The sequence below is a fragment of the Perognathus longimembris genome, chromosome 16 (genome assembly GCF_023159225.1).
Source record: "Perognathus longimembris pacificus isolate PPM17 chromosome 16, ASM2315922v1, whole genome shotgun sequence".
NCBI classification, from domain to species: domain Eukaryota; kingdom Metazoa; phylum Chordata; class Mammalia; order Rodentia; family Heteromyidae; genus Perognathus; species Perognathus longimembris.
The window spans coordinates 4,380,135-4,398,351 of record NC_063176.1 but is presented as its reverse complement, the minus strand read 5'-3'; the positions used below and the strand labels follow the sequence as shown (position 1 = coordinate 4,398,351).

General features: G+C 39.7%; 1 pseudogene; it reads left to right on the top strand.

Moving 5' to 3' along the window:
- LOC125364913 lies at nucleotides 1–1,209 on the top strand (annotated as a pseudogene).
- The last annotated feature ends 17,008 nt before the right edge of the window (nucleotides 1,210–18,217 follow it).

The window sequence follows — 18,217 nt, the reverse complement described above, 5'->3', positions numbered from 1 at the left end:
ATGGCCTTGCAGACTCAGCCTCCCCCCAAACCCTGGGAGACACGCCCAATTCCGGGGGCTGGGCAGGGCCTGGGCCACGGCCACACCTTCCAATCTGCTGACTGGGTCCTACTTTAGTGACAAGACCTGGACAACCGCCACTAACCAGAGAGCCCCCTCCTGTCCTTCCAAGGCCATCCCAGCAGACACGGAGCAGCAAGCAGTGTGAACGCTTCCAGACCTGCCTACAGTTCATTGTCTTCTGTCTACGGCACCTATGGAAATTCATTTTATGGACGCTATAGCCCTTGTAATTATGGACAGAATGGCCTGAGCTTTAACAGCCTCGGTGTAGATGAACTTCCACCCAGTAGATTTGTTCAGCAAGCAACAGAAAGCAGCAGAGGTGCATTTCAGTCCATCGGAAGTACCGTGCATGCATTTGCCTCTGTCAGTTTGCTGATGGAGGCTACCTTTTTTGCTGTCTGTAGCAGTTTCCGGGCTGTATTGGATGTAGCAAATCACTTTTCCCGATTAAAAATACACTTTACACAGGGTTTTTCAGTTTGTGCTTTAGTTAGGACTATAGGATACCTTTCTAGAGGAATACAGGGGATGGTGGGTTTAAGAAAAGCTCAGAGAATGAAGACCTGTGGACAGAGAGTGAAGGAACTGTGGCCTCCCTCGGTGCTTTGGACCTGGAAACTAACTCAGCAACATCTTGGCCAATATTCTTGTTCTTTGATGGTTTTTCTTGGTGGTCCTTATCTCATCTGGAAGCTTCTATCGATGCACATTTATGAAGTAACAGGTAATGTCAACTGGGCAAGTGGTAAGGATGACCACGTAGTTGTAGAGCAGAATATGATTTTGCTGCTGCAGCACAGAAATTTCTTTCTGTGCTGGTCATAAATTGAACTTGGCTCTCAATGAACAGCAACCCAACGTGCGTGGCTGGCTTCTGGCAAGTCTTGATGATCAAACAACAGGACTTATTCCTGCAAATAATGTCAAAATTTTGGGTGAAAGAAGAGGTAGAGAAACGGTAGAATTGAGTCAAATTTCCCAGCAGCAACAGTGTTTTACCAAACCGACAGTAATTAAAGGAGCCACAGCTGCCAATTCGTTGGATGAACAGGAAGATGCCTTTCAGTTTCTTTGGGTGAATGTAATAAGGTTCCTGGTGCACCTGATTCCACAGGAAAAAGTGGAGATAAACAAGATCTTTGATATCTTTCATCTGTGGGTGCAGTTAAACAATACTTAAGAGCTCTTTTGAGAATCATTTCTTGTAAAGAAATTAGTCTACAATTCAATGAAAACATTTGTTATTGGCTATTCCATGTGTTTTGCTGCTAGATATTATTAACGTTATACACTAATATGTTGGTCTAGAGACCTGGTTACACTTTACAATTTGTTGGAATACAAAGACATTTGTTTCACTTGGATTTAAAGATTATGGAGATTACTTTAATTTTTCTTATTTTTAAATCCCTCGGCTTATTAGAACAGTAATTTTGATGAACTAGAGAATACGTGGTTTACTTCAGAAGGCATCATTAGTGCTTTTCAGAGTTGTAGGTTAAGTGACTTGAAATCCTCAGAAATTGCGTTATAACATACACATATCAGAATAGGCCAAAAATTATTTTTTTCACAATCTTAAGTAAACTGAATAATAAAAATTTTCTGATCTGAAAAAGAAAAACGGAAGCAAACATTCATACCAAAGTTCACAGGGAACAGAAAAGTTCAGATCACAGTTCACACAGGTCAGTAAAGGTCATAACGCCAAAAACCAACAGCTGAATAGGGGTGTATTTATCTGTCATCCTCTGGAAATCGATACAGAAGGCCATCGTAGTCTAAGCTGGACTATGATCAATTAAGAACCTATTTCAGATTCCTACTGTGTGTTATGAATTGCACCTGATCATGAAAGGACTCTCACATGCTTACTTGGGTATTGCCATCCAATAATATGTTTAGAACAAGAGTACATTCTAAATGTTAACCACTGATTTTAAGCAAGAGGCTGATTTAGAGTAATTACACAAGTCAATGGTTTATATTTATGAAAGAACGTTTTGCAACCAAGATTGTGGTAAATCCAGGGTTATAAATTTCAATGCCTTTAATTTGAGAAAAGTTTATTGTGGTTGTTTTTAAATATCCAGAAGTTAATTTAGGAAAATATTAACCACCAAACAACTACATTTTGTTGTCTGAAATATTTGTGTTTCACGTTCTCCCTAATTGCCAGCCCCTTATATGGCTGTAGTTTTTATTTCTTTGGGCCTCACTTAAGAAATCATCACAGGGAATGGCAAGTGTTTTGTAAGCTACTTAAAGAGAAGCAGTAAATTTGACAAAACAAAAACTTTAGAGTCAGGCATACAAGGTACCTGAAGCTTATAATTCAGCAGGTGGGGAAAGCTGGTGCAGGAAGATCTTGATTTTGAGGCCAGATCATAGAAAGTAACTGAAACTCTCTCAAAAGCAAGTACAAACATAAGGGCTGTGTATGAAGGTCAATGAACACAGTGCTTTCCTGGCAGGATTGTAGGCCTTTTTCAATTATTTGTAATGAGTAAAGAAAGACCGAGAACACAGACACCAAATATACCATGAAGAGAAAAATATGTAAAAGACTGACTCAAAATAACACGGAAAATGTTGATTAAGCAAAGCAAAAAAATAAATATAAAAGACATAAATTTAATTCAAAAATGATACTCTCTGTATCTCCTTTATTTTACTTTTTCAGCTCATATTTCAATCATTTAAAAATATTTGAGAATGAGAAAATATCTTAATACCATTAATATCTTTGATCGTATAGTATCTTGTATTCTCTTGGAACTGTGCCTAGCAGTAATACAGAGGTTGAATTTGACCAAAGTACAAAATATGCATGCAGAGAAACAGCAAGCTAAACTTTTGTACTGCCAATATAGGTTAATTTTACTCCCTTGTAAAAAAAGGAATGACTCATGAGGGAGTAAGAGTATAATGTCTTCGTTGTCCTGTCCTGTAATACTGGACATGAACCCAGAGGCCCTTCTGCTAGTGGGGAAGGGTAAAACAGGAGGCCTCCCAACCATTCCCAGTCAGAATACCAATCCTGGATATTTGCTGCTGAGAAACCGTGCTCTCCTCATCACCCCTGAGCCCCTGTGGGGACATTCAGTTAGCAGACAAATGCATTGTCCTGGAGAAAATCTCCATCCATCCTGCGCCCTTGTCCCTCCCAGACCTCGAAGGTCCAGTTGCTTAGGGCCATGGTCCCTCCACCCTTAAGGGCCAGAGAAGCTGCTAGCTTGCTGCCCCAAGAGCTCAGTTGCCCATGGGCCAAGTGGTCCCATATGTTTTTTGGGTAGCCTGTGCAGTGCCAACTGCAGAGCGCCCTAGCAAACCACCGAGTCCCTGCCATCACTGACACTGCTAACCAGAAATCTGCTGGCCGCTTTACCCACAGGCCCAGCACACAGCCTGCAGTTCCCAAGCAGCTTCCCACTGGGCACTGGAAACTTGCCAGGACGCCTGTGCTGAGTTGGTCATGAAATACTGGCCCTTTGAAGGAGACAGGGCCTCTGCCCACCTGTCTTTCGGGTTCCCACAGCAGCAACCCCCGAAGCCTGAGTGTGCGAGCCTACTGGAGTTCTTGTGGAACAGCCAGGAGGCCTTGCCAAGACTCATGTGACCCAGGAAGACACATTCCCGCCATGCGCAGCTTACTCCCGCAGGCCTGAGGAGCAAGTGTTGCCCTTTCTCACACCTTCTCAGCCCCAGGGTGAAGCTGAGTAGCACCATGAGGGCAGTTTTGATGCTTGAAGGAACGATTTCACCACTGAGCACTGAAGGATTGCTCCAAAGCAATCAACAGATATTCAGTGATGCTTCATCCTACCTCCTGATCTTCTGCTGTACCGAAGAAACGTACGGAAGCCAAGCCCTATTAGAATAGCATGCTTTGCAAATAGGACGTTAACTGAATTATTACCTCTTTTTAAAAATAATCTCTGGACTTTGTCTTTTGAAATCTATGAGAATAATGAGTAGTTATTAAACTTGGTCTTTCAGCTGGCCTGTGGTGGATGTTATTTGCTGAGTTTTCGTTGCCTGTTGATTGTGCTTTCTGTTAAAAATTTTCAGGATCCACCATGAAATCCTAGGCTTTATCACTGACCCTCCCCCCCCCCCAGGCACTCAAATAAACCCACCAGAGTCCAACATCTACAGTTGACTTTACAAACTAGAGCTGCAGGTGACCCGCTCTGCCTATGAGAAATACATCTGAGCTGACAATGCAATCTCCTATCCCTACTAAGAAGCCACCAAGACACCCATAGCTCACTGTCGTCACCCACAGCTGATGGTCTTCATTGACACTCCACCAAAACACTCACCTGGCATCAAAGCCAATACATTAGATGTAGCCAATTCCCTAAGGCAGATTACTGCAAGCAAATATGTGCAAAAAAACCAAAAATGAGATGAAAGGAATATATACTTATTAGTAATGATCTTCAATGGAAACATGTTAACCTCTTCACTAAAAAACATATAGACCGAGTGGATTAAAAACAAATACAATGCAATGGACTGTGTCTAGCTGTGAAGACCGACATGGACTAAAAGTGAAGGAATAATAATTGTTATACACAGAAATGAATGCCAGATGAGAACAAGAGTGTTCATACTAAGGAAGATAAAATAGACAGTAGCAAAAACCTGTGAAACACTACAATGGAGGTCACTTCACAATGTAAATATATCAGTACAAACAAAAAAGAAATCATAATTATCAATATATATCCACCCAATCTTAGCAATATATGAATAAAACATTATTAACCTAATACTAGTGTGTTGATATTAAATAACACTTAGTACAATAAGCATTCAAATTTCATTAAAGGACAGATCATGCAGACAAAAAAATCAGCAAATAAACCATTAGAGTTAAATTATACTATAGACCAACTGAATTAGCAAATGTTAACATTCAGTTAAAGGTGCCTGAATGAACAGTTCTCTCACTACAATAAGGAAATTTTTCTAGGATAATATATATGACAGACACAAAACAAATCTGAAAAAATTTGCAAAACTACCATAATGAGATGTATTTTGTTGATAAAACATAAAGTTAAAAATATAGAGAAATTTAAAAGTACTCAAAACAGAGATTAAAGAAAATTCCGTGAATAAAGGATGTTTCAGTTAAGGGATCCAAAGGAAAATTAATATTTTATTGGTTCAGATAAAGTGGAATACAGCAGAAGTAAACATAAGGAGGAACTTAACACAAAGAAGGAATAGAAAGACAAATGACAATCAAGAATTTAGAAAAGAAATAACCAAGCAAACCTCAAATTAATATAGGCAAAGAAGAACAATGACCAGAAACAAAATAAACTACAGATTGAAAGATAAAGGACCAATGAAGTAATAAGTCAATTTTTGAAAAAAAAATTCACGAACCATTAGCGAACTGATGAGAAAACAAGAGGGAAGAAACATATGAAAAAAACAGGATGTAGGGGGAAATATTCCAATATATGCCACATTGCATGACATGAGAGGCAATTGCGCTAATTCTTTAGAAGGTTGGCACTATTTAGCATTGGCATCAGGCAGTCTTAGTCTTCTCTTTGCTGAGAATTTCTACCATATGTTTCATTCTGTCCATATTTCCTACATACTTGCAAGTCAAGTTTGTAGGTTATCTGTCCAGAAATAGATCTAGTTAGCTTACATCTTCCTATTCATTGCTTAGATATTGTTTCTGATAATCTCGACAGCTGCATTTCTGGAGTATCAATTGAGGTATATATGCCATTTTATATGAGTTCGCTTTCATCAGTGAGAGCTAACCTGACATACAGGTTGTCCATTTTGTGGTAAACAGTATTTTTTTGCATGATTTCACAGGTTTTCAGTTCACAGACATTTTCTACACTGTTGAATATAGTATCTATATCCAAAAGTACATGGTTCACAGAACAACTCTGTCAATGCCATGGCTTTTCTAAATGTTTCAATTCTCTATTTAGGAAGAGATCCCGCAATGAGATGCCAGTGTGATTTGGTAATTGTTTTTTAAACTAACTACTAAAGAGTGATTTTTTTTTTTTTTTTTTTTGCCAGTCGTGGGCCTTGGACTCAGGGCCTGAGCACTGTCCCTGGCTTCTTCCTGCTCAAGGCTAGCACTCTGCCACTTGAGCCACAGCGCCGCTTCTGGCCGTTTTCTGTATATGTGGTGCTGGGGAATCGAACCTAGGGCCTCGTGTATCCGAGGCAGGCACTCTTGCCACTAGGCTATATCCCCAGCCCTAAAGAGTGATTTTTTGAAGGGACACTATGAAAAAGGCAAGTATACACCTACTGTTTTCTCTGTTAGCTTTTCACTTTCCGTGGAAAAGATTCTGCTGCATTCTATTTTCACTTCCATCAAACCAGCACTGCAGTGGTTACTTTCTCGGGGCATCAGCTTTGATGGGTATTTGTTTTACCTACTGCATAGAACTGGAAAGTGTACCATGAATTGATGTGGCAAATCATGATTTATTAATCTGATTAGCTAATCATTTGAAGTTTATCATTCAACCAACAATCAGGGGCTGGCATTTGTCCCAAAGCATTTCTCTTTATTATTCAGCTCAAGGCTAGCACTCTACCACTTGAGACAAAGCTCCACTTCCAGTTTTAATGTTAAAATGGGTATTAAAGTCTCAAAGACTTTCCTCACAGGCTGGTTTTAGACGGTGGTCCTCAGCTGTCAACTTCTTTAGTAGCTAGGCACGAGCTCTTGAGTTCTGTTTTTGCAAAATCTCTACTTTTTATTGACAAATAAGAAAAGTAAATTTATCTTTGTATAAAATTCCTGAGTCATAATGATGGTGTCCTGGAGTTACTGGCAAAGACGGGAGATCAATCAAGGTTAGAGAAGCGGTAATAATTAACTAATAATTCAAGGTTGAATAAGGTTAGATTTTGAAATATTCTTCCGAATTGTTACAGGCAATTGGCAAGGTTAAGACAAAATAAATGATAAATAGAAGCAAGTAATGTGAATTAGTTCAATAAATACAAAAGCCGAGTAGTTGTGGCTGACTAAATAGCAAGAAACATGAGTGTGTTATGAAAGAAAGGATTAATATATGACATGAAAAATGGTCCATTTAACCTGTTACCTGCTACTCTGAGCAATTAAGTCATTTTCAAGTGGACTCTTCTATTCATGTTTACTCAGAAATCCAGAAAGTTCACTAAATATCTCCATTGCTGGTCATGATGGTCATCTATTGCTTCATTCATTCATTTGGTCCCGTTTCATGTCATTTCACATAATAAGGGAACAAACACATCTATAACTTCAAGAATATGGGCTAGCGTTCACTAACTGTTTCACCGTGTAATTTTGCATCCACATGTACTATACTGTGCTTTGATTAAATTAATACTGTATAGTACATTTTTTCTTTTTTTCTATTCCCCTTTATTTTTATTGTTCAAAAGCTTTCAGTAAGGGTCTATGTGCCATCTTTGCACACAACCAATACATTTGGTATTGTTTATACCAAAATCATTCTTTTCCTTTTTCTTTCTCCTCTTTTTCTCCTAAAACCATCCTATAGGGGCTGGAGATATGGCCTAGTGGCAAGAGTGCCTGCCTCATATATATGAGGCCCTGGGTTCGATTCCCCAGCACCACATATACAGAAAATGGCCAGAAGTGGCGCTGTGGCTCAAGTGGCAGAGTGCTAGCCTTGAGCAAAAAGAAGCCAGGGACAGTGCTCAGGCCCTGAGTCCAAGCCCCAGGACTGGCAAAAACAAACAAATAAACAAACAAAAAACCATCCTATAACTATACACTGTAGTATATGCAGTCATAGATAGACATATATTATATATAATATCATGTATACAAATATAACACTATATACAAATTCAGTACTGTATATGTATGTATATGTGTGTATGTATACATATATATATATACATAACAGACTACAAAGAGATTGTTTACTCTGCTTGAGAGAAAATATGTGATCTTCTCCTTCTAATTACTTGTTTTACATACCAATATACAGTTCTGCCCATTTTTCTTCCAAATGATATGACAATTTTATTGCTGTAAAATACTCTAAATTATACGTGTACAGATATCTTTGTACTCATTTTCTTATAAAGGTACATGTATCTATATATGCATACATAGGCCTATTATCATTATCCATTGAAAATCAAAAGGCATCTAAACTGACTTCATACCTTGGCTATTGGTAAATAACACTGCAATAAACACCCACATGTGCAATTACATTACTTCAGAGATAACTTCAAGATTGATATTGCCAGGTCATTGCATAGTTCTATTTCTAGGTTATTGAGAATCTTCCATGTTGCTTAACATAGGAGCTGCACTGATTTGCATTACTGCCAACAGTATACAGCATTTCCTTTCCCACCTATAACCTGGTTAGCATCTGTCATTGCCTTCTTTTCAAACATTTTACATTTGTGTTAACATTTCTTTATAATATGGGAGGGGGCCTTTCCTTGCAATATCTCCCTACATACACATTGTGTACTCTGAACATATTTTTCCTTTCCACTCTAGTCCCATTCATCTCAATTCTCTCTCCTCCTTTCTCAAATAGCATTTGCTAGATTGTATTATGACAATGTCAGAGACATATGTATTCTGTGTCCTTTTATTTTATTTTCTCCACAGTATTTAGTCCTTTCTCTCTTCTTCCTTTTGCTGACCCCCCCAGAAGCTCTTCCTTTTATATTCATTGACCTAGTCCACTAATTACTATCATCATCTGCATTGTCATCATTAGATTAGCTGTGAACCCCCAAAATGAGCATGAAATTCAGTATTTGGTATTTTGATTTTTGTTTACAGCAGTAAACCTGATGATTTCCAGATTCATTCACTTTCCTGAAAATGACATAATTTACTTCTTATCTATGATTATGTTTTAAAATATTCCTTTCTAGGATATGCACAATAAAACTTTGGGTTTTATGCTTCACGCAGATCAGTAGGCTCAAATCCCCATAACTCCCAGTTGATTCAGTTATACTATCTACATAAACCAGGAAAGTAAAACTTTTATAGGAATTCTAAAACTAGAATTGTACATTATTTCATGTACTTGTTGAAGAGATCTAATCTCACTTTTTCTTCTTCCAAATCTTAAATACCTTTGGTAAAGAAGCAAGCAACATTTTATGACAAGGAACATAACAGTGGCCACACAGGCCAGCAGGAAGCCAATGACATCCAGAGAGTGGTACTGGTACCAGGTGAGGTTGTAGGCAAGTGGCCCCAGGTGCTTGGCTCCTTTGTGGCACATGAAAAATTTGATTCAGAAGACAGCTCATGATTCCACAAAACTGGAGAGAAAAGCAAAGAATTTTTCTTTTGCTGACTTCAAGTAAAAGCCAAGAGCTTCTTAATGACACTGCACTTAACCAGTGACAAAAATCTTGTTAGACACAAGAATTTCTAAAGTAGAAAATGGAATCAGTTAAGTTTCAATGGCAAAATTAAAGCTTGACTTATCCAGTTATCAGTTATTAATGTAGCTGTTGCTCAAAATTCAGTAATTTATCATCATTTAGAGACAGGAAAAGTTAATGAATGAGGTTTTTCAGGCATTTTTATTTATCTTTTATCATTGGTTAATTAGTATATAAGTATAACCATTTGTTGCCCCTCTCTTTCTTTGTGTGTTGGTACTGGGGCCTTGGCACTGAGTTCTATTTTCTCACGGGAAGAACTCTATCACTTGAGCCACAGCTCCCCTCTGGCTCTTTGGTTGTTATTTGAAGATAAAAGTTTCATGGATTTTCTGCCTGGCCTGACCTCAAACATCAGTCCTCAAATCTCAGCCTCTAGATTTGTTAGTATTACAGGGATCAGCCAATGGCACCCAGCCTTCTTTTTATTTCTTGACCCATTTGTTCACTATAACCCTATCACTTCCCTTTTTCTTTAATAAACCTCTTTTAGAAACATCTCAGTTTTTCCTGTTATACAAGTAAAAGAAAGGAAATGGAAAAACAAGAACAATTGAGTTCTTGACTCATGAGTTATAATGTGCTGATATTTAAGTACTTCTGATTACTCATATTTTCAAGTAGAATACCAAAGATGATTACTAATATTTTCTTCAGTCTTTCTTCCACAGAGTTCTAATCTGATGTCACTATTACTGATTTTCGTACCATGGGTATCGAATATGCATGATTTTTGGAACTAGGGAAGGGAAGGGGAATATCAAAATGGAGAGAAAAGGGATAAAAGACAAACCATTGTGAGGGTTATATCACAAACTCTATTCTGTAAACCAACTGTACAACTCATGTTGTGAAATACTACAAAGGAGGTCACTCCATAATGATAAATGGATGAGTACAAGCAAAAGAGAAATGATAATTCATTGTGTATTTACCCTATTCTGGAATTATATGAATAAAAAATTATTAACCTAATACTAGTTTGCTGATACGAAATAACCCTTAGGAGACTAAATATCCAACTTCCATGAAAGGACAGATTATGTAGGCTTAAAAAATGTTTATAATCCATCTTCCAGTCAGGGCCTTACACTAAGGGCCTAGGCATTTTCCCTAAGCTTACTTTCTCTCTTTCTTTGTGCTGTAGGATAGCATTCTACCACTTGAGCCAAAGTTCCAATTGCAGCTTTTGGTGTTAAATTGGAGATAAGTGTCTCACAGACTTTCCTGCATGGGCTGATTTGAACTATGATACTCAGATCCCAGTCTTGTGAGTAGCTAGGATTATAGGCATGAGCTCTCAGTTTCTTTTTTCAAACTCTCTACTTTCATAAAGACAAGTAAGAAAAAATACATTTGTTTTTGTGAAAAGAATAATATTCCTGAGTCATAATGACAGTGATCCAGAATTCCTGGCAAAAATGGGAGATCAATCAAAGTTAGAAAAATGACAATAATTAACTAGTAATTCCAGGTCAAATAAAGTTAGATTTGGAAAAAATTTGTCACTTATTTGGAAATAATTGTCAACAAGCAACTAGTAAGATTTAAGACAACACAAAGTGTAAAACTAGAGCAAGTAATCTGAATCAGTTCACTAATTCAAAAGCTGAGTAGGTGTTATAGCTCACTAAACAGTAAAAATTAAGAGTGTGCAAAGGAAAGAGAGGACAACATCAAGTTAAAAAACATTGCATAACCTGTTACCAGGTTCTTTGGAGCACTAATGTGATTTTCATTGTGAGCTCTTCTATTCACGTTTACTCAGAAATCCAGAACATTCACTAAATGTCTCCTTTTCTGATCATGCACATCAATTACTTTTGCATTCATTCATCTATACTGATTTCATCTCAGATAATGAATGCATCTGTATCCTCAAGAATCTCTAGTAGTGTTTATCATCTATTTTACCATGTAATTTCACATGAGTGCAATCTTCATTATTAGCTCAGAAAAATGTACATGAAAACATTTCTTCTGTCAAAACTTAATGGTAAATAGCACTAATGCATTGTTTTTATAACTTACACATTGATATTTACTTAATTGTAAAAATGAGATAGATGATATATTTAAATTTCAATAGATGGTAGCCATCCTTACCTATTTCTTTTCTGAATATTATGCTCATCATTGGTCTTATTGATAGTAGCTCTGTTTCTGTAGCACTAGGAATTCAAATGAGAGTGCTTTGCTTGGAAATTGATGTAATAGCTGAGCATATATGGCATTGCCTTTACTGGCTTCAAACCATTGCGATACTGTCACCATTTCCTACCGATGTGGCATTACAGATGTTCAACATCATTGTCCCTCAGACTCCACCATTTATTTATTGTCAGTCCTGAGGCTTAAGTTCAGGGCCTGGACCATGGCCTTAAAATTTTTTCTCAAAGATACTGTTCATCTGTTTTCATTTACCACTCTAGTGGCTTTGAAATGGGATCTTCAGACTCAGCCTCCTGAGTGGCTTGGATTACAGGCATGAGCCACCAGCATCCACAATGATGCCTAGTTGTTTTTGTATTCATAAAACAGAGCTGTTAAATATTCTCCATATGTAAAAGCAATCATCTTTTCCATCATGTAATTATTTGAACCTATCTTTTGTCAGGCAGAAATATTCCTCTTCAACTGATTTCTTTCTTCCCTGTAGTTTGCTTTGCAAATTGTGTTCTGAGCTCAGACTGTGACAGTAGAATCTTAAAGGTGGTTTTGAGGAACCTTTGCAATTTTAAATGTTCTCTATAGCTTTAAAATTGCTTTACAATTGGCTCTGTATGTTACACATGAATAAGTACAAATACAATTTAGGGTTTCATATACTTAGTGTAAGGACTCAAAGCTAGAATTAATTGTTTAAAGAAATTAAAACAAGAAGACTTCCGGGAAGATGGCAGAGGAGCAGCAGAGCCCTAGCTGAGCTCCCTCCGATATCGCAGTTCCCAAGACAGATAAATGGTTTGTAACAGAGGAAGCCCAATTCCCAGCCCGAAATGAAGCTGAATTCCATACCCAGCTCTGCCGAGGAGGCCGCCCCGCACAGGAGGGAGGAACCTCCCCCAGGCAAGCAACTCTCAGCCGGGTAAACCAAGCCAGAGGTGCCCCGCCCTGCTGAGTCAACAGCCTATTCAGAGTCAGGCATTGAAGGCAGCAGCCCCACAGCAGATGGGAGGAGCCACAGTTGCCAAGACTGCTCACATCCACATCTACAGAGGATGCCCAAGGCCTATCTGCAAGCTGTCCAAAACACAGAGACCCAGGATTTCACTAACAGGGGAAGTGGGTCAGAGCAGATCCACCCCCTGAGAACTGAAAGCAAGGCAAACCAACCAAGCAGCAAAATAGATTGCAGACCATCGCAAGGAAACCAAAAACTGGAGAAAGCCCACCCAAACCAGGAAGTTTCCATTTTTTTGTCAAAACATTTAAGCGTGTTTTGTTTTTTTTTTCCATTTCTGAAATGTCATTGGTTTTTTTGTGTTACATTTTTACCTGTTTGTTTTATCAAGTTTTTTTTTTTGGTCAAAAAAAAGTCTTCCACAGTAAGGAAAAACTGAAACAATATATCTCCACCAAACCAGTTTTACAGAAAACCCTGAAAGATGTACTATACAGGGAAAATAATCAAGATCATAATACAGACAGAGAAATGAACCCTAAATGGAAAACCAGAATATTAGATCATGAAATGGGAAGACACAGCTTTTAACAAGACAGATATAATGGAAGGAACAAACAATCATCTCTCAATCCTAACTCTTAACATTAATGGATTTAATTCTCCAATCAAACGACATAGGCTCATAAATTAGATCCAAAATCAAGATCCATCTTTCTGCTGCCTCCAAGAGACACAGCTATGCAGCAAAAGTAAACATCTTCTAAAAGTGAAAGGCTGGAATCAAATCTATCAAGCAAATGGCCTTCATAAGCAGGCTGGTGTTGCAATTCTAGTATCAGATAAAATTGACTTCAAATTAAAAATGGTAAGAAGAGACAAAGAAGATTACTACATCCTAATAAAGGGATCTCTCCTTCAGGAGGATATAACCATCCTAAATATCTACACACCAAATACAGGAGCACCCAACTTCATCAAACAAACACTACTGACTCTAAAAACACTCATAGACCCAAACACATTGATAGTTGGGGACTTTAATACTCCACTATCGCCTCTGGAGAGATCAACATGCCAAAAACTGAACAAAGAAACCACAGAACTAAACAACTGCATAGACCAACTAGACTTAACTGACAGCTACGGAATATTTCATCCAGCAACAACTGAATACACATTCTTTTCAGCAGCACATGGAAAATTCTCCGAAATAGATCACATCTTAGGGCACAAAAAAAATCTGTACAAATTCAAAAGTATCAAAACCATTCCCTGCATTCTCTCAGACTACAGTGGAATAAAATTAGAACTCAACTCAAAAAACCACCGTAGAATATCCTACAATACATGGAGACTAAACAACACACTGCTGAAACATCAGTGGGTCATTGAAGAAATTTGAACAGAAATTCAAATGTTTATGGAATTCAACCAAGATGAGTACACAAAGTCCCTGCTCCTTTGGCACACAGCAAAGGCATTACTCAGAGGGAAATTTATATCTCTGAGTGCATACACCAACAAACTGGAGAAACAGCAACTCAATAATTTAAGAAAGCACCTTAATCTCTTTGAAAGAGAGAACAAACCAAACCCCAAGTCAATAGATGGAAGCAAATAATTAAAATCAAATCAGAATTAAATGAATTAGAGACAAAAAAAAAAACATCAAAAGAATCAACAAAACAAATAGTTGGTTCTTTGAAAAAAATCAAGAAGGTAGACAGACCCTGTTGGGCGCCAGCTTATAGCTTTAAGAGGCAGTTCTAGGCCTGCCTTGTCCCCTGGCCTGGGGCTACATGGCTGCTAGCCCTGCCTCCCACCTCGGACTGTGTGTGCACCAAGATGGCGGCGGGTGGAACCCAGGGGGCGGTCCTGTGGGACGTGACGACCGCCCATAGAGGAAGTCCTGTGACGTCACTGTGATGGACAGCTCATAATCAACCTATCACCATGTCTAGCTAGCCACTCCAAATCCCTCCCCTTCCTGCCGCCATTACTTCTATATAAACCCCACTCTGAAAATAAAGTCTTGGATTCTTGCGTGACATTCCTCAAAGCACCTGGTGACCTGAGTCCTTATTTAAATGTAAGAGGGCTGGGTGGGTGTTTATCACGACTTACACACGTCCTCGGCTTTTCACACTAGGGCACACTCCAGCCTTTCTCCGCGGGTCAGGAGAAAGCACACGAGGGCCGAGGGCCCTACATTTTGGTGCCACAATGTGCAGCACAAGCGCACAGGAAACGTAGACTTAGAGCTACTGGTGAGCTGGCGATTTTATTTTGGGGTGTGTTAGTCCCTCCATTGGAGAACGAAGGGGCAGAGCCAAAGTCAATGGAGCAACTCATCTTTTTAGATTTGAGGTCCACGCTCCAAAATACCGAGTTGCGGATTGGACTTTTCAGACACTCAAGCCAGGAGGGTCTGGAAGACTTGGAACATGGTGCACCCTCGGTGGAGACTGCTGGCCCTTTTGGCCTGGCTGCTAGGGAGAGGGGAGGACTTCCCACTGCCCAGAGGGAGAGGGGCTCGGTGTCCCACTCAGACAGGCTTGCACATGGGTCCAGGCCAGGAACCCTGGGTTCCGAGCTGGGAGCTGTGGCTCCGGGACGCATGGCGGATGGCGGCGCCAGCAGCAGCGCATGGAACATGTTGTGTCCAAGCTGCCAGAGCAAAGCGGGTGCTGCAGGGGCCACGTGTCCGGGCTCCAGGCGGGAGGCCTGGCAACGGCAGTGCTGGGGGCTGGCTGTGGAGCAGTGCGCGCCACTTTGGGCCTGGCTGCCTTTGCTCTCCCCTCCCCCCAGCTTCTGAGGCCTGGGAAATTTGCTGGGCTACCTACCTAACATGTTGTTGGCTAATCTGCTTTAAAAGAGACAAAAAAGGCTTTCGGTTTTTGTCGGTCTTCGCTAAATTGGAGATTTGGTTAAACTTTGTCGCTGGCTAAATCCCAAGCTTTCGGTTAACAATAGAATGGCTTAACAAGCGCCCCAGGTGAGGGGCATGCCAAATTCCTCAAGGCTGGGCGGGGGCTTGGAGGATCCCAAAAACCCTACCCTCCACCTGGGCCGTAGCCTTACAAAAAAGATGTCTTGCTGTGAGCCTGAATCTGTGACAATTTTTGTTTCCTAAGAAAAGTTCTTTTGTTCTCTAACTGACCACGTGGTTCTAAAATATGGGCAAAATAATATCATTTTGCCACTGGGATTCCAGTAAACTTACATGGCCAATTAAAACGAACAAACAAAAAAATTCTAAGCATGCCTCAAAACTTGTGCACAAGTATCAGTATGTCTGTCCGTGTGTGTTGGTAAAACATGGTTTTAAGTTACTTGCCTTTTGACTACTAATTTAACTCTAATTCTTAATGTTAAACTGTTCTTTGCAGCCTGTGGGTGGAGTCACAATAAACAGCCTGGAGGCAGGTGTGACTCTTATCACCAAACTCCAAGCCAAAAGAAAAAAAAAAAGTTATTCTTCCTCTCCTGTGCTCTCATAAACTCTTTTAAGATCAAGGGACCAGAGTCATTTTGGAACAACTGCGCAAACCTCTATTTTCCTGACTCAGGATTAATACTTTGCTTTATAGGATGCAGGTCGACGTGTGCTAGCTGCATGGACTGTGGCAGTCTGTGGCTACACGGAGTCCGAAGCTGACTCCACAGTCTGTTCCCAAACTGCCTTTGTTTTTTTTCAGGAAAGCACTCTTCCGCTAAACTAAATCCCCAGAGCCTTGTATATGCCTTTACAGATTGGAAAACTAAGCCCAGAGCACTTGCTCTGGAGAAATGTCTCCCCTTGTTTTCTCTTCAGGATAACAAAGACCGTGGTGGATTTTTACATGGAGAAACGGGAAAGCCTGCCTGTACCAGCGATGGACCCAGTGTCGGCCCTGTTTATTCCCTGGACCCAGCCTGGTGCCCTGCCATGTCATAAGAAAAAAAAAATAGATAAAAATAAAAATTGGAAAAAAAAAGGAGAGGGAGAGAGAGGAGAGTAGACCCCATGATTAGTAAGGATAGCTATGCTTATATTATATATCTTAAGAAAATATCTTAAGAAAATTTAAATCTTCCAAAAACAGTGGGAAAGAGCCTTGTAAATGCTTTTACAGATTCGAAAACTAAAATCCCAGAGCACTTGCTCTGGAGAAATGTCTCTTCTTGTTCTCTTCAGGAAAACAAGGAATATACTGCAATTCTTCTGCTCTTCTAAAGAGAATAAGCGCTTCTTGAGGCACAATATTTAGCTGTGGCAGTGTCGCTTGCAGTTTTGTACAAAAATTAAAGAAGTTTTGCACCATGTTTCTTCCACTCCTCTCCCCCTACTGTTTGGTTTAAGGGAGTCCCGTTACAGGGAAATAGGAGCTGAGGGTTTGACACCCAACCTTAATGTTTTTAAAAAGTAAGTGCAAAGGTTTAACACCTTCACTTTAATGTTTATATATAAAAAGAATATTTTACTAATCACTTATGTTTAAATTATCAGCTACTGTGAACTACCAGGGATGCCAGAGCTCCAGCCTACTTCTATTTCACCACCAAAAGAGGACTGATGTCTGCACCTTCCTGCACTTGGCAGAAACCAGCTGAGGATTCCAGCTTCTCTGTATAAAGCCAGATGGATGGCCACCTTACCTACCCCTTCCCTCTGTGGAAGAGGTCCCATATATATATACATATATATATATATGTATATATGTATATATGTATATATGTATATATATATATATGTATATATATATGTATATATATATACATATATATACATATATATATATGTCTTATGTTAGCATTTGCCTTATGCCTACATGTATGTTTACAACATCCCCTACTAATTTATAAAAAAAAAAAAAAGAGTAGCAGATGTTGGGGTCAGCTGCACCTTTAAGGGGCCACAGCTGACCTCAGCCTGTCCCTCCCCTTCCTGTCTTTAACCGGAAGAGAAGGAAGTCTGACATCACTTGAGGGACAGCCCCTTGGGACCAATCAGGGGCCCCTCTCTTGTGCCCGCCTTTGGAGTATATCTGGGAGGCTCCTCATTTGAATAAACAGAAGCCCTAGAGGTTTTCTCCAGGGACCCACGCGTCTGTGTCCTTCTTGGCGGCTTTGGGGCACCCTGCGACCACACGCCACCGAGGCTACCCGTGGCTATCGCTCCCGCGTGAACGATAATGGGCCACCCAGGAAGGGGCAGACAAGCCCCTTCCCCCCCCAAGCGAGGGGAAGTCGAGAGAGAGAGCCCACAAGACCCCTGGCAAACCTGACCAATAAACGAAGGCAGCACACTCAAATAAACAAGTTCAGAGAGGAAACAGGTGACATCACCACAGACATAACCAAAATTCAGAACACAATAAGGGACTATTTTGCAAACCTTTATGCCAACAAATTCGAGAACCTGGAAGAAATGGGTTATTTCCTGGAAAGAAATTGATATCCCCAAACTCAACTATGATGATTTAAAACTTCTAAACAGACCCATACCCATTACTGAAATAGAAATGGCAATAAGTGATCTCCCATCCGAGTAAAGCCCAGGTCCACACGGAGTCACAGCAGAGGATC